Source organism: Ceratotherium simum, chromosome 27, assembly GCF_057802395.1.
Source record: "Ceratotherium simum simum isolate JZ-2026a chromosome 27, ASM5780239v1, whole genome shotgun sequence".
Classification (NCBI taxonomy): domain Eukaryota; kingdom Metazoa; phylum Chordata; class Mammalia; order Perissodactyla; family Rhinocerotidae; genus Ceratotherium; species Ceratotherium simum.
Window position 1 is genome coordinate 37,220,906 of NC_141926.1, and position 18,774 is coordinate 37,239,679.

Sequence of the window (18,774 nt, forward strand, 5' to 3'; positions counted from 1 at the left end):
AACTACTTTCTTCTCCTACTCATTCTAGATTCCCTTTATCTTCAGCAACCATCTTGACTTGTTGAGTTCCTTTTGGGGTGGGTTAACCCAGAACTTCATCCCTGAAGTGTGTGGGCCACCATGAGATCTGCCTGTACTGGGTTGCTATAATTTTACTTTGATAATCACAGGGCAGAATGGTACTAAGACGTGCCCTAGGAGATCTTCCACACTCCGGGGATCTTCCTTCTCAACCCCACTGTGCAGCAGCAATTTAATTTTCTCCTTATCATCATGATCATTCATCCCAGCAAATACAGCAACCCACTTCTTTAGCTGTTGATTCACAGGCATAAGCAGCCAGCTGCTGAAAAGGTTGTGAATAACCCTTGGCAAGATAAAAATGTAGCTAATGAAGTTGTCTGGTCAGTATTTCAGAAGTTTGCCTTGGAAAGTGCAGTCAGCTGTGACCTCAGCAGGATTAGGGATCAAATGGGAATCTTAGCCAGATATCAGGGGAAAAATGAAAGCTGCAGTGGGATTGAGTCATCAAGGATGACCCCTGGCAACGATCAAGCTGAAAGAGTTCAGCCCAGGTATCTACTAGGTGCAGATTTCAGGGGCAGAGCCCATGAGCAGTGACCAGAAGGCCAAGAGAAACCCTCACTTCAGAATCCCTCAGGGGCCTAAAGAGCAGCACAAAGACTCATGTCAGATAAAAGATCCCACTCTCTCTGTCAAGAGGCTATAATGAGCCCTTTCCATCTGGGAAAGAAACAGATGTAAATGTCAGTATTCAGAAAGACTGAGCAGCTGCCTTCAAGTAACTATTGTAAACTGAACGGAAACTATACACATCAGAAGCAACTGAGATATCGTTAGCAGCCAAGATTAAGTTACTCTGCTATCCAACAAGGTGGGGTCTACATTTCTCTGATTCCTGGAATGCTAGGTCATCAAAACTGCTACACTATCAAAGGTGGTTCTCTCTCCTATATGGTCCCATAACACCCTGCATTGTATTGCCTACTTCTCTGTAGGCCTACCAGACTGTTAGCTCTGTGATGACAGCAATTGTTCCTGTTTTGTTGTATTCATTGTCCACTGTATCCTCATCAGCCAACATAATGCCTGTAGCATGTTAGTTACTCAGTAAATATTTGTAGAATGAATAATCAAATAAATGATTCCACGGTGATAGGAGAATAAACAGGGAGAATAGATAGGCACTGGACTCCTAAAATGTAAAGGGGAAAATACGCCCTACCGGAGCTCAAGGAAAGACAACAAAGTCAGCTGGCAGAGAGCATGTAATTTTGCTTAATATTGACTCCTTTACCTTCATCTGGCGCCAGCAAGTATTTTTTCCACCATTGCAAAAGGAGGTATGTCTGCTTTATATCATTTATGTAAGTGCCTTTGATTGTTGTTGTTTAACATATAATTTAGAGTATTTCTCACCTAAGGGGTTTCTATGACATAAAAATCACTTCATCCCCCATACTCATTCAAGTAGGACAATTTAGTTGGATACATTTTGATTGAGTATTCTTTTTATTTGCTTTCACAATGGAATTGCTACACTATCCATAGATAATAATTCTAAATATCTACAAGACCTAATTTTCTTGAAATTCCATTTAAAATACAATCTAAATTGCTTATGCTGCAACTTATGTTCAATTCTTCCAGGCATACTCAGAAGAATTAGAAAATACGGTATAGCATTCTCTGTATAATTGTCTGCCACATTCTTAACAGATAATTCTAACTTATCTTTTGGCTTCCTAGTCTTCAGGCTAAATAATTACAGTCTCTTTAACCTTCTTTTAGAGGTCATATTTTTAATCCTTTAATCATTTATGGAACTCTCTTTTAATCCTCTGTAAATTCCCTTTTAAGTTGCAGAGCCAAAACTAAATGTGGTACCCATGAAAGGTTTTAATCACGCTGAGATGTTGAGTATAATGGGAGATTTATCTCATGGTATCAACACATTCTTCTTCTCACCATGAATCCCAGGATTGCACTGTTTTTATAACTAAGGAATGACATTGTGCACTCATGTTCATCTTGTTAGTTCATCTTGTTACCCACTGCTAATGAATAGCTCCCATTGGGATTATGAACCAGAGAACCAAAGATGTCACTTCATAGGATCAAATGTGAATGACACATTCACAATAAAAGAATAATCATGCAAATCCAGTGACCTTCCTCAGTAATGAAATGACTATCAATTATAGCTTACCCCGGTCATATTATCTACCAATGTGGGGAGTTTGAGATTCATTTTATCTTCTGTCACTATAATGAAAGGTCTAGGCAGCCCAATGGGGAGCAGAAAGAGATGGGTGGATTAATTTTAAATTAAGCACTATGTTTCTACCATTCGCCTGACAGTGATTCTGTGCTACTCAAACTAAAAATCACATTTTTTAAATAACAGTATTACAATATTTTTACCACCAGAAGAAGAAATGTTTATGCAACTTTCTCATGAATTCCCTCAAAGCTTCCTAGGTAGGGGTTCCCAAATACCAGTCGGGGCAATCAAGAGACTGCATAAAAGCTACCTGACAAGATTTTTTTTGTCTTTTTGTTAAACTTTACTTTTTGAAATAATTATAGAATCCCAAAAAGTTTCAAAGAAAATATTCAGAAAGGTCTCATGCATCCTTCACCCAGGCTTCATACGTGTAGCTTCATGTAACACTTACCACAATCAAGATATTTAACTGTACCATAACAAGACTCACTCATGCTACTCCTTTATAGTCACATTCTTTTCCTCCACTGTCTGCCTCTAAACTTTGGCAATTGCTAATCTATCCTCCATATCTTTGATTATGTTATTTCATAAATATTGTATAAATGGAATCATGCAATATGCATACTTTTAAAAACTGAAGGGCTTTTAAAAAGTAGGATTTGAGAGTCTCGGGACCAAGAGATTTTGATTCAGTAGATCTGAAATGAAAGCACTGAATTCACGTTTTTAAAAGTTGTTAAAGTCCTTTGGCAATTCGCTTAGTATAGATTGTACCAGGATAACTGGCAAATGACAGAATCAAGGGTCTAATAAGTAAGACTCGTTCATAGTATTTTGGGGTTGTTACATAATATTAGGAATCCACAAAATCTGTTGCAGATATCATTTCATATACTGCTAGGAAAAATCCCAAATATTGAAGTTTTACATGCAATATAACATAATTTAATTTAAGAATAATTGCATTCATAATTCACTCTACTGCACTATATGAATGAGATAATTAGGAAATTTCACTCAATTCATTCAAAATTATTTATTGAGGACTATTAACATGCAATCCTAAACTTCAGTTCTTTCACTTTTTTAAACTTAATGGAGAAGATATGTGATACAACTCTCAAACCAATAATATAACATAGAGATATAGAAGTATTAACATGTATCTATAGGTAAAATATTGCAAATGACATGATTGTCTATGTAGAAAATTCCAAAGAACCTACAAATAACTCCTGGAACTAATAATTGAGTTCATCAATATGCGGGATATATCAAAATACAAAATCAATTGTATTTATATATTCTGCAATGAACACGTAGAAACAAAAACTAAATGTACAATACTGTTTACATGATATAACAGGAGGAATCACTCTATCTAATTTTAAGATTTATTATATATCTACATAATCAAGAATGTGTGGTATTGGTGGATGAATAAACACTCAGATCACTAGAACAGAATAAAGAACCCAGAAATAGAGACATACAAGTATGGCCAACTGATTTTATATTATGATGCAAAAGCAATTTAAAGGAAGAAGAATTGTCTTTTCAACAAATGGTGATGGAATAATCGGATATTCATATTCAAGAGAGAAAAGAAGAGAGGAGGGGAGAAGCGAGGAGGGGAGAGGAAAAAAAAAAGAACTTCAACCTAAACCTTACATTTTTACAAAAATTAACTCAAAATTAATTGTAGATTTAAATGTAAAACATAAAAATATACAACTTTAATGGAAAATATGGGAGAAAATCTTAGATGACCAAGGTTTGACAAAGAGTTCTTAGATGTGACACCAAAAATACAATCCATAAAAGAAAAACATAATAAATTGCATTTCACAAAAAAATATTTTTCTCTATGAAAGATTCTGCTACGATGATAAAAATAAGAAGTACATATCGGAAGAAAATATTTTCAAAACACATATGTGATAAAGGACTTAAAGCCAGAATATATAGAAAATTCTCAAAATTCAACAATTTAAAAAAAAAATCCAATTAGGGCTGGCCCCGTGGCTTAGCGGTTGAGTGCACGCGCTCCGCTACTGGCAGCCCTGGTTCGGATCCCAGGCGTGCACCGACGCACCACTTCTCCAGCCATGCTGAGGCCACATCCCATATACAGCAACTAGAAGGATGTGCAACTATGACATACAATTATCTACTGGGGCTTTGGGGGAAAATAAAGGAGGAGGATTGGCAATAGATGTTAGCTCAGAGCCGGTCTTCCTCAGCAAAAAGAGGAGGATTAGCACGGATGTTAGCTCAGGGCTGATCCTCCTCACAAAAAAACAAAAAAAATCCAATTAGATTATATCAGCAGACATATCCTTCTCAAAATTAAAAATTATCAAGTTACTTGTAATCTTGTATTTGCTAAGAGCAACCAGTATTGTTTTCATTTATATTAATTGAAAATAAAGTTGATAAATTATATATTTGGATGACCTAATAAATGAATTTGGAGAGGAAAGCTAGAAAAATCTTATAGTCAACGAAGATATCACAATAATAAGATATTATATTTTATTATATTTAAAATATGACATAAAATATTATTTTGAAATTTTATGTTTATGTTGTTTCTCTTGAATCACTATTACTCTTGTTATGTTTTATAAATAATAAAATATTTTTAAAGAAAAAATCATAAAAGTATAGGTAAAATATGATGGAAGTTAAAAAGAGGGAATATAAGCTGCTGAAAGTGTCAGGGAAAGCTCGAGGGAGCAAGAGGAATTGGGAATGTGCTATAAAGGATAGACGGAGACTTGATATTGGAAAACTAGGAGCAAATGTATGAACATAAGCAAAGATCATGGGCAGGATTATACGGCTCATGAAAGGAAGCAGTGAAAAGTAAAATCAGAAGGTGATTTGAGTCAGATTGTAGAGCACTTGAAAAACACATCAATGTCTTTTAGTTTTTATTCCATAGACAGTGGGAATTCAGCTGAGGTGTTCTACATTATATTATTTATCAGGTCAATGTTTCAGAAAGATTCATTTCGTAACTGTGTGCATAATGAATTGAAACACATACAGATGAAGGATAGTCCAACAGTCAGAAAGCAATTTTGACTATTCACATGTAAGGAATCAAGATTGAAAGTAGGATGTTGGATGTGATGATAAATTAAAGATGAATGAAACAAGAAAATAAGAGCTATGGCAGAGGAAGACATAACAAATGATTGCAAATGGTTTTTAAGTACTAGAGAGTAGAAAAATCTTTGGTACTTTGAATGTCTGTCCCATTAAGAGCAGTTTAAAATACAGGATTGAAAAGCAAAGCATTCTTGTAGAAGAATACAAGATGAGTGTATAGTAATGAAATGGAAGCAGTAAATATAGACTGATCTTTCAAGAAGTTTAATGATTAAAAGAGAATGAGTGGTTGCAGAGTTGACTAAAAGATTTTATCAGGATTGGAGACACCTAAATAAGTTAAAAAAGTAAGTAGAAAAATTCAGGGGGAGATGAAGAGAATGAAGTGCCAAAAAGGAAGTGAGATAAAAAGCAAAACCTCTTAAGAAGGGAGATAGTTTCCAAGACACAGCAGAGTGTTTTGCCTTAGAAAGAAGAAATGATAAATATTCCACTGAGATCGTGGAAAAGGAGGTGAAGATGCCATAAACTTTGTGAGAGAGAGGATGGAAAGTGAGTTCCCACCACATTGTGTCAATGTTATCAAACAAGAGGGGAGTTTGTCTGACAAAATTGCAGGTGTGAGGTAGAGAGCTCAATAAAGTTGGAAACAGTTTAAAATAAGTTCTCTGAAAAAAACTTATAGTAGAGTAGATATCCTTTAAAGTTTTAATATTTTTTTTTTAGCTCCAGAATTAAGTATAATCTGCTCAAGTGCAGATAACATATATTTTTATTTGTTATATAACACCCAAGAGCATAACATATTGCCAAGAAATTATGATAGATTCAATATGTAATGGTTAACATGTAATTATATGTCTATTTTTCTATCCCAACTTTTTAAATACAATTCAAATATAAAAGTCCCACTGAAAAATATAGAATTAGGATATTAAATTTTTGCATTATATTTAAAACCTATTTATGCTGCACAAACACTTTCCAGTGAATCTACCATTTAAAGATCCCATGAGAAGATGTTATTCCTGCATAATTTCTGAGGAATCAGTGATATCCTGTGAAAATCCCCCCATCCTGGTATTCTGAGAAGTCCCAGAGAACTCCTTGGTGACACTGGAAGCAAATTCTTTCTAAGAGCTTTCCCATATATATTGAATTTGATTTCATATCGATTTCCCCACAGATATTTTGTAATTCAATATAAATGGACTTGCTCTGGCTAAATTACAGGTTCCAAATGAGTGTGCTATTGGAAAATGAATTTGTATATTATTTTATTTTGGTTTATGCTCATAAATTAATCTTAATCTTACCTTGAAGTCTCTGTACCTCCTAATTAGAGAACCAGTCATAAAAGTACATCATGTTAGTTGTGCTACTCTCTTGTTTTTCATTTTCTCAGATATTCTCCACAGTTTCAGTTCAGTTTGCTTTCATTTGACAAAAGGTAAAAATGCCATAGAAAAGACAGATATACTGAAATAAAAGAACAAATAGAACAAGCAGATAAGTTGAGAAAACTAATCAGATGATACATTTCCCCATTCTTATATAGAGTTCTACCCATTTGTCTTGGCAATAAGAATGTCATCTGTCAGATACATGCCTTTTATTAAGCAAAGACATTTTGTCAAGACTGAGAAAAGTGAAATCAGTATCATAGCCTACAAAAAGGTTATTGCAATGTCTATGTCTAGATATCTTAATCTCTCTGGTATTTCCTCCTAAGAACAGTATACCATTAGCTATGTTCCAGGATGAACATGCATAATATATATAAGAAAAAATTTTTCACTTTCAATCATTAAACAAATAAAACATATATTTGATAATACTTTGTTATTTTTACAACAGCCTCATTAGACTCAGTTTACAAGTACCTATTTATTTTTACATATGTTATCAAGAAAATTTCCTTTCTTATAATTGTTGTTAAATTTCAGTATTAATGCTATGATTTATCCCATCTTTCATTGTGAAATTCTGCTTATGCTTGGTTTCAATGATCTTACTTTCTCTTCTTTCTCATTCTAGCTCTAAACCTGCGCATTTTTCCCCATTGATATCTTCTGTCTGCAAAGTTTTATTTATTTTACACAGTATGGGAAACAATTTAATGGACAGTATTTATTATTCTTTAAAGAGTTCATGTTTGGGCTGCAATCCATGGGCATTTATCCTCTTCCTAGTCGCCCTCACTCCCAAGGTGTAGGCCTTTGGAATCTGAACACAGAGCCTAAGTGGATCCAGGAAGCTTTCTCTGGCAGATTGTGATCTTTAGCATTTGACCCTTTAGTTCCCTGAGAAGGCTGAAAGCACTGTTCAACTTGTTAAAACCACTTTCAAAGTCACCAGTGACCTTAAGAGGAAAAAGGGTAACAGATATCAGCCCTATCGCTCTGGGTTCCTCATTCTCTAGGTGTTGGCCCTGTGATTACTCACTTATTTCTGACACAGTCAAACTAAGGCTTTTACATGTTTTTTCAGATTCTTTTCTTCTAATTGCCAATAGGAATTTGTTCTGAAACATCCTAGGAATCCTTTGCCAGAAACTATTACCTTATTCTTAAATAGAGGGTGTGTGAGAGAAGCCTAAACATGAAAGACTAAGAACAAAACAAACAGGAAAAAAACTCATGCCAACAGAGATAAAACAGGAAAACATCAAATAAGCAAACTATAAACACAATCCACAGAGATGAGATACTTACAACCAAAAAGAAAATTTATTATAAAAGCATAACCTTTAGAAACATGAAAGTGTTGCTGAGAAGTAAAAAAAAATAATAGCACTAATAAAATAATTAAAGAGTTGAAAGATATGTTGATAAAATCTCTCAAAAATTTGAATAGGGGAGAGGAGACAAGATGGCGGCGTAGGCAGACTCTGAACTCACCTCCTCCCGTGGACACAGCCAATTTACAACTACTCGTGGAAAAATTACCCCTGAGACAGAACTGAAAACTGGATAAGAGGAACTCCTGCAACAACGGACAATCCTAACTGGGGTAGAAGAGGCAGAGACTCCCTTCCGGAGAGGAAAAACGCCACCTTCACAAGCCGCCAGCTTCACGGCCGCTGGGAGCAGCTCACAGGTGCGCACCCTCCCTGGAGGCGCGGGGCCCTGAGCCGGGGAGCGGCCCCACTGTGGGCATTTTGTGGACCCAGCACAATCGACATCAGCGGCATAATATCTGACTTTCCCTGCTACTAAAGCATTGGGGAGCAGCCCCAGAAAACCTGGTTCACAAAGAAACTAAAACTGGCTCTTAAAGGGCCCGTGCACAAACTCACCCATTCCACAAAGCAACGTAAAATCACCAGAAAGAAAGGTGCACAGTGCTGGGGTGAAAAGAGACTCACCTAATAGGCCCTGAGTGCATCTCGGTGAGGGGTGAAACTCCTCGGTGAGGAGTCTCCAGGGACTGGGACATTGGCTGCGGCCATTGTTGTGGCCTGGTGTGAGCGTGCTGACACAGACACCATTGGAGTTCTCCCTGGGGCCTGCTAGCCCAGGGTCTGCTCCACCCACTAGAGCACCAATTTAATCCAGCTCAGCCAGGGCAGGCAGCCCACCCTAGAGACTGGCCCCACCCAACAACAAGCCCTCAGGCAAAGTGTGGGCCTGCATAGATTGGTGGCTGGATTCTCTGCAGCCTGGAAACTGAGCCGACTTGAGCAGGCAGGGTGTGCACAAGGAGCGGGTGGAGAGTGTGGGGCGGTGGCGGAGTGTGTGGGGCTCCCGCCGTGGTGAGACTGGGTCCTCTTGGGGAGGTCGGGGCACTCACACGGGGCAGGACTGTGTTGACTGTGTGTGTGGACCTGTGGGTAACAGGGCTTGTCAGCTGCAGAAGACTTGTGCTTCTCAAAGACCTACATAGGAGGTTTGCCCCACCTTCCAAAGCCTGAAACAATTGGGTGCTCCTGTGCCTGAGGCCAGCCCCACCCAGCTGCAATCCTCAGAGAGCTGACAAGAGACCTAATAGGCTAGAGGCTTACAGCAATTGTAAGGCCCTGAGCCTAACAACCTGCCACGCTGGGGGCCTACTCACTTAAAAGAAATACTGCAACACAAATGTGGTATTAGAACTTACAGCCAACTGTGTTGGGGCTCCCCACACCTGATAAAGAGACTGAAGGGCCCACAACAACTACAAGCAGCTGAGCATAACAACAGCTGGCCAGGAGCATAACTCAGCCTCCCTGGGCACCTATAGGGAGAGCTAACAGGCCACAACAGAAAGACACACGTAGCCCACATAGGGGCCACCCCTGGAACATTGAGAACTGAGGGAAGCACACTGGAAGCTTCCTAAGGCATCACTTACATAAGGTCACCTATCCAAGAGCAGGAGACGTAGCTGACCTACCTAATACGTAGACACAAGCACAGGGAAAGAGGCAAAATGAGGAGGCAAAAGAATACATTCCAAGTAAGGGAACAGGACAAAACCCCAGAAAAGGAACTAAGTGAAACAGAAATGAGCAACCTACCTGACAGAGAGTTCAAACTAAGAGTGTTAAGGATGCTCACTGATCTGGGGAGAAGAATAGATGAACTCAGTGAGAATGTCAATAAAGAAATGGAAGATATAAAAAAGAACCAATCAGAAATGACGAATACAATACTGGAAATGAAAAATTCATTAGAGGGACTCAAAAGCAGAGTAGAGGATACAGAAGAACGGATCTGTGAGCTGGAAGAAAGACTAGAAGAAATTACCCAAGGTGAACAGGTAAAAGAGAAAAGAATTAAAAAGAGTGAGGACAGTCTAAGGGACCTCTGGGACAACATCAAGCGCACTAACATCCGTGTTATAGGTGTCCCGGAAGGAGAAGAGCGAGACAAGGGGGCAGAGAATCTATTTCAAGAAATAATAGATGAAAACTTCCCTAACCTAAGGAAGGAAACAGACATCCAGGTACAGGAGGCACAGAGAGCCCCAAACAAGATAAACCCAAAGAGGCCCACACCAAGACACATCATAATCAAAATGTCCAGAATTAAAAATAAAGAGAGAATCCTAAAAGCCGCAAGAGAATGTCAAGTTACATACAAAGGAAACCCCATAAGGCTATCAGCTGACTTCTCAGCAGAAACCTTACAGGCTAGAAGAGAATGGCACGATATATTTAAAGTGCTAAAAGGAAAAAACTTACAGCCAAGGATACTCTACCCAGCAAGGTTATCATTCAAAATGGAAGGAGAGATCAAAATTTTCCCAGATAAGCAAAAATTAAAGGAGTTTGTCACCAAGAAACCAGTGCTACAAGAAATGTTAAAGGGACTGATTTAAGGGGAAAAGAGAAGACCACAAACAGGAAAAATTATCTATTTCCATGATTAGAACGTAACGGATACAAATGCACAAAAAAGAGGTTAGATATGATATCAAAAACATAAAAGGAGGGAGGAGGGGAGTTAAAGAGTACAGCTTTCAGACAGAGGTCAAACTAAAGTGACCATCAATTCTGTATAGAAGAAGTAAGGAACAGAGAAGGACTACTAAAACACTGAGAAAAAAAAAAAAGTTAAAAAATAGCAGTAAGTACATACTTATCAATAGCTACTTTAAACGTCAATGGACTAAATGCTCCAATTAAAAGGCATAGGGTGGCTGACTGGATAAAAAAACAAGACCCATATATATGCTGCATACAAGAGACACACTTCAGACCTAAAGATACTCACAAACTGAAAGTGAAGGGATGGAAAAAGATACTCCACGCAAATGGCAATGAAAAGAAAGCTGGGGTAGCAGTACTCATATCAGACAAAATAGACTTTAAAACAAAAACTGTAAAAAGAGACAAAGAAGGGCATTACATAATGATCAAGGGAACAATCCAACAAGAGGATATAACACTTGTAAATATCTACGCATCCAATGTAGGTACACCTAAATATATAAAGCAATTATTAACAGACATAAAAACAGAAATAGACAGTAACACAATAATAGTAGGGGACTTTAACAGTCCACTTACACCAACGGATAGATCATCCAAACAGAAGATCAATAAGGAAATATTGGCCTTAAACGACACACTAGAACAGATGGACCTAGTAGATATATACAGAACATTCCATCCAAAAACCGAAGAATACACGTTCTTTTCAAATGCACATGGAACGTTCTCCAGGATTGATCACATATTAGGCCACAAAACAAGTCTCCACAAATTTAAGAAGATTGAAATAATACCAAGCATCTTTTCTGACCACAACGGTATGAAACTAGAAATCAACTATAGGAAGAAAATCAGAAAAGCCACAAATACATGGAGATTAAACAAAATGCTACTGAACAACGACTGGGTTAACAAAGAAATCAAAGAAGAAATCAAAAAATACCTGGAGACAAATGAAAATGAAAATACGACATGCCAGAATTTATGGGATACAGCAAAAGCGGTTCTAAGAGGGAAGTTTATAGCGATACAGGCCTATCTCAACAAACAAGAAAAATCTCAAATAAACAATCTAACAATGCACCTAAAGGAATTGGAAAAAGAAGAACAAACAAAGCCCAAAATCAGTAGCAGGAGGTAAATAATAAAACTCAGAGCAGAAATCAATGAAATAGAGACTAAAAAACAGTAGAAAAATTAATAAAACCAAAAGATGGTTCTTTGAAAAGATAAACAAAATTGACAAACCTTGAGCTAGACTCACCAAGAAAAAAAGAGAGAAGGCACAAATAAGTAAAATCAGAAATGAAAGAGGAGAGGTTACAACAGACACCTCAGAAATACAAACGATTATAAGAGAATACTATGAAAAGCTATATGCCAACCAATTCGACAATCTGGAAGAAATGGATAAATTCTTAGAATCATACAACCTTCCAAAACTGGATCAAGAAGAAGTAGAGAATTTGAATAGACCGATCACCAGTAAGGAGATCGAAACAGTAATCAAAAACCTCCCCAAAAATAAAAGTCCAGGACCAGACGGCTTCCCTGGTGAATTCTACCAAACATTCAAAGAAGACTTAATACCTATCCTTCTCAAACTCTTCCAAAAAATTGAGGAGGGGGGGAAGCTCCCTAACTCATTCTACAAAGCCGACATTACCCTGATACCAAAACCAGACAAGGACAACACAAAAAAAGAAAATTACAGGCCAATATCACTGATGAACATCGATGCAAAAATCCTCAACAAAATACTAGCAAATCGCATACAACAATACGTTAAAAAGATTATACACCATGATCAAGTGGGATTCATTCCAGGTATGCAGGGATGGTTTAACATTTGCAAATCAATCAACGTAATACACCACATTAATAAAATGAAGAACAAAAATCACATGATCATCTCAATAGATGCAGAGAAAGCATTTGACAAGATACAGCATCCATTTATGATAAAAACTCTGAATAAAATGGGTATAGAAGGAAAGTACCTCAACATAATAAAGACCATATATGAGAAACCCACAGCTGATATCATCCTCAATGGTGAAAAACTGAAAGCTATCCCTCTAAGAACAGGAACCAGACAAGGATGCCCACTGTCACCACTCCTATTTAACATAGTATTGGAAGTCCTAGCCAGAGCAATCAGGCAAGAGAAAGAAATAAAAGGGATCCAAATTGGAAAGGATGAAGTGAAACTGTCACTATTTGCAGATGACATGATTTTATATATAGAAAACCCTAAAGAATCCACCAGAAAACTTTTAGAAGTAATAAACGAATATGGTAAAGTTGCAGGATACAAAATCAACATACAAAAATCAGTTGCATTTCTGTACACTAACAACGAAGTAGCAGAAAGAGAAATTCAGAATACCATCCCTTTTACAATTGCAACAAAAAGAATAAAATACCTAGGAATAAACTTAACCAAAGAGGTGAAAGATCTGTACACCGAAAACTATAAAACATTGCTGAAAGAAATTGAAGAAGACACAAAGAAATGGAAAGATATTCCGTGCTCTTGGATTGGAAGAATTAACATAGTTAAGATGTCCATACTTCCTAAAGCCATCTATAGATTCAATGCAATCCCTATCAAAGTTCCAACAACATTTTTCACAGAAATAGAACAAAGAATCCTAAAATTTATATGGAACAACAAAAGACCCCGAATAGCTAAAGGAATCCTGAGAAAAAAGAACAAAGCTGGAGGTATCACACTCCCTGATTTCAAAATATACTACAAAGCTATAGTAACCAAAACAGTATGGTACTGGCACAAAAACAGACACACAGATCAACGGAATAGAATCGAAAGCCCAGAAATAAACCCACACATCTATGGACAGCTAATCTTTGACAAAGGAGCCAAGAACATACAATGGGGAAAAGAAAGTCTCTTCAACAAATGGTGTTGGGAAAACTGGATAGCCACATGCAAAAAACTGAAAGTAGACCCTTACCTTACACCATGCACAAAAATTAACTCCAAATGGATTAAAGACTTGAATGTAAGACCTGAAACTATGAAACTTCTAGAAGAAAACATAGGCAGTACGCTCTTCGACATCGGTCTTAGCAACATCTTTTCAAACACCACGTCTGACCGGGCAAGAGAAACAATAGAAAAAACAAACAAATGGGACTACATCAAACTAAAAAGCTTCTGCACAGCAAAGGAAACCATCAACAAAACGAAAAGACAACCTAACAATTGGGAGAAGATATTTGCAAACCATACATCTGATAAGGGCTTAATCTCCAAAATATATAAAGAACTCATGCATCTCAACAACAAAAAAACTACCAACCCAATTAAAAAATGGGCAAAAGACCTGAACAGACATTTCTCCAAAGAAGATGTACAGATGGCCAACAGACACATGAAAAGATGTTCAAAATCACTATCAGGGAAATGCAAATCAAAACTACAATGATATATCACCTCACGCCCGTCAGAATGGCTATAATTAACAAGACAGGAAACAACATGTGTTGGAGAGGATGTGGAGAGAAGGGAACTCTCATACACTGCTGGTGGGAGTGCAAACTGGTGCAGCCACTATGGAAAACAGTATGGAGATTCCTCAAAAAATCAACGATAGAACTACCATATGATCCAGCTATTCCACTGTTGGGTATTTATCCAAAGAACTTGAAAACACCAATTTGCAAAGGTACATGCACCCCTGTGTTTACTGTAGCGTTATTCACAATAGCCAAGACTTGGAAACAACCTAAGTGCCCATCAAGGGACGAATGGATAAAGAAGCTGTGGTATATATACACAATGGAATACTACTCAGCCATAAGAAACGATGAAATCCAGGCATTTGTGACAACATGGATGGACATTGAGGGTATAATGCAAAGTGAAATAAGTCAGAGGGAGAAGGTCAAATACCGTATGATTTCCTTCATTAAGTAGTAGATAATAACAACAATAAAGAAACACATAGGGACAGAGATTGGATTGGTGGTTACCAGAGGGGAAGGGGAGAGGGAGGAGGGTGAAAGGGATAACTCAGTACATGTGTGGTGATGGGTTGTAATTGGTATTTTGGTGGTGAACATGATGTAGTCCATGCAGAAATTGAAGTACAATGATGTACACCTGAAATTTTTACAATGTTATAAACCAATGTTATGCAATAAACAAAAAATTTATATAAAAAAATAAATAAATAAATAAATAATTTGAATAGATAAAAATGGAAATTAGGAAGAAAAAAGAATTAAAAATTAAAAAAAATACAGCATATCTAACACACTAATAACAAGACTTCCAGTAGGAGAGAACCGAAAAAGAAATAAAGCGATCAATAGAGAGAAAGGCTCACTGAATTGAATAATTTATTTAAGAATAAATTTTGAAAAAGGACCATAAAAGGTAATACCACCTTGTAATTAGGGAAAAATAATAAATGTATTTTAAGATAAAGTAAAAAGATTAAGAATAAGAAAGCATCAGTTTTTCAACATTAAAAATGAAAAGTACAATACAATTTTTTAAAAGATAAAAGCTTCAATGTTTTGAGAAAAATATAGCATAAAATTTATTGTTAGATAAATTGTTACCAAGAATGAAGGTAGATTGAATATATTTTTAGACATGTCATCTTTCTTAAAAATTATTTCTAGTGCATGTAAGAAGTTGCTTAAGGATGTGCTCAAAGAAAACAAAACATTAACAAGAAAATTTAAAAAGTACAGACTGCATTAAGAAAAGCAACAAATAAACAAAAACTGGATATCAAATTCAGGCAAAAGACGAAATTTTGGGAGGATGAATAAATATATTTTCTGGAACTTGGTTGTAGAAGACACTTTGAATGAACCAGGAATACGAAGAGATCTAGGAAAATAATATCTCTAAGAAAGTAACATAGAACTGATAAGTACCTCTTGTGCCTCATCAAAATGATAAATTATTAGAATTCATAAAATATCCACGTCAATTTCTTATCACTAAAATTATGGATCCTAAATCTATAAATATAAATACTCTCCATTAAACTGTTTCCCATGCTGTTTAAAATAAATAAAACATTGCAGGCAGAAGATACCAATGGGAAAAAATGTACAGTTTTAGAGCTAGAAAGAGAAACAAGAGAAAGTAGGATCACTAAAACCAAGCATGAGCAGAGGTTCAAAATGAAAAGTGGGGTAAACACTGATCCAGAGTATCCAAGGTTAGAGTGTCAATGAAGATGGAATGCTGTAGGCTGTGTCAAGATGGAGGTTTCTAGGAAAAAACTCAAGAACGAATATTCAATAGAATGAAAAGGACAGGAGGGATTAAGAAAGAGATGTTATAAATCTTATAGAGAAAGTATAATCTTATTATTTATGTATACTATATAAATAGTGTGTAAGATACTCTAGAAGAGTAAATAACTGTGATTATATTATAAGCGATTTGATATCAAAACCATTAAACCACTGTTAACGTGAAACATTGGAATAATTCATTAATTTCATTACTATTATTTTCATGTGCATTTATAGTTTTAACAGGCAACCTACTTCTTGACAAGGAGCAGGCTGTGTCTTAAAATGCCATCCAGTTCAAATGTGGTTCAAAGGTGATTACTCTTTAGCAAATTCAAAAAATAAAAGCATTAAAAACAATAAGAAAAGGGAATAGAAATAAAGTTCACTCCCTAATTTAAAGCCAATGCTTAAATTATCATATTATGAGAATTGGTGATGAGTGAGTAAACAAAAATATAGCTGACTAGTGACCCTGAAATCTAATGGCTAGGAACCATCGTTCTGCTTAAGACAGCAGCCTCTAAACTTCTCTTAGGCTAAGAAAAAGTAAGTGCACAGATGTAGGGGCAGGAAATGAATAGTGAAGTCTGAGATCGAGGTAAATATCCCTGAATAACATTTTATTATACTTAGAAAATATTTCAAACTTTAATTTTTAAATTAAAATTTGTTTAAATCTTATGGTTTAATTTTAGTTTTTAATTTCAAATACAACTACTTTTAGAAATATTTTATTTTCCACAGACTTAAAAAAATTATTCCTTATTAATATCATTTTATGTGACATACTTGTCAAAACAAGAAATGGAAATCTCTGTATTCAAATTTCTCCAGATGAAATTATAAGAGCAATCTAAGGTAAGCTAATGCTTTCATAATTAGAAAAAAAGGAAAAATAGTGTCCTTAGAATAAGGGATCTTAAAATATGATCAAAGGTTGGGGAGAGGGTGACAAATGCATTAAATATATAGTGAAGAATACTAGAAATTGCAACATAAATAAGCACTAAAGTGTATCATGGATGATTTCACACATGGTAAGTGCCCCTGTGAGATTCATACTCTGAAAGCAAAATTTTAGGATGTCATGAAAAAATTACTTTCATTTTTGATAAATATATGAATATATGTTTTATCCACATATCTATACGTTTATATACTTATACATGTATGAAAGTAATTTTTCATAACATCCCCTAATTTTATACATATACACATGTACATATATATACATATATACACCCACACACATATATACATATATATACGTATTCACCTGCTAAATTCCTAATAGGAACGAGTTGCAAACAGGAAAGAATGATAAAGTCAGAAACAAACCGAGAAGTTTCTGTAAGGAATGGAATGTTCCGTCCTTAACGGAAACTTACGGATTTGTAAGCAAAGGGAATATTTTTCATGTATTCATTCAAGTGAAAGGGCATACCCAAGGGCTAACTTCAGAGGTGATAGTAAACTGTGAGACTTATCTTTGAGACATCAGTTAAAAATAATAAACAAGTATAATAATATAATAATAATATATAAGTGAAATGTATAATATACAATTATATTTTGTATGTACATTATATATAATAATAATAATAATTACGATTATAATTGTAAATGTGATAATCCCCTATAGATTTCTGTCCTCTGTACATATGATAAAATTTTATTCTAAGCCACCTGAAAAAGTTAGACATTGCCACGTGACTGGTTTTTGTTGTTGAAATGGGAGAGGAAATGCTGTGCGTCATTTCCAGGCTAAAACTTTAAAAGCCAGATCACAATTTGCTACATTACCTCATTTTCTTTTCAAGCTCCAGAATGAACATGAAATAGAATAGAGTTCCCAACTGAGAAAGCAGGGACTTGTTGCAGTTGTAAGAATTAGACCTTTAATATATTAAGCTACTGAAATTTTACTCCTGGGTTTCCATATTTTACTTCTGGCCTATTCTGATCAATACGGAAAATGGTATTGTTCAGGAAAGGATTAACTTAGCAGACCTAGGCTCAAACCTGCACATTTTCCCAAGACAGCCCTATTTTCAGAACTGGCCATTGGTCAGCTCCTGGGCACTAAGCTCCTGGAATGTTCTGTCTGATAAAAGTATTTTAGAATGCCTAAAGCCTGGAACCACAGTGTGTCAGTTTGTCCAGATAGTGTATACTAACAATGTAATTTATGGTGGACATCTACTTTCTCTCCAAGGATCTGGAGCTTAAATTACTGAGGTCAGTTACTCAGGCCCTGTACCTGTACCCCTAAATGACCGACTCCCAAAACAAACTCTGAACACCCAGCTCAAATGTGCTTCCCTAGTTGGCAACACTTTACACGTGTTGTCATGTATCATTGAAGGGGAGTTAAGCACATCCTGTGTGACTTCACTGGGAGCGACATCTGGAAGCTTTTGCCTGGGTTTTGCCCCATGTGTCTCTTCTCTTTATTGATTTTATCTGTATCTTTTAGCTGTAATAAACCATAACTATGAGGATAACAGTGAGTAATTCTAGCGAATCACTGAGTCTGGGGATGGTTTGGGGATACCCCGAAACAGGTACTTATTTGTGGGATGTTTCCACAGCAAAAACCTGAAATTTGTGGCTTTGGCATAGGGGCTGAGCAGTAAACACACTTCTATCAGAGACTGGAAGGATGATGATACATATTATGATGTGTAGGCATATTTGGTAA

At 36.1% G+C, this 18,774-nt stretch overlaps 1 long non-coding RNA gene across 2 annotated transcripts in view; it reads right to left on the reverse strand.

Moving 5' to 3' along the window:
* Positions 1-8,974, reverse strand: part of LOC147913478 (uncharacterized) — a 75,117-nt gene extending 66,143 nt beyond the window's left edge. The window contains exons 1-2 of one of the 2 annotated variants that reach the window (XR_015548752.1): positions 8,736-8,974; positions 6,685-6,847 (exon numbers count right to left, since the gene is read on the reverse strand). This is a non-coding gene — a long non-coding RNA (uncharacterized LOC147913478). The remainder of the gene's footprint in view (positions 1-6,684; positions 6,848-8,735) is intronic. The other variant, XR_015548753.1, reaches the window with a different exon arrangement.
* Positions 8,975-18,774: the final 9,800 nt, after the last annotated feature.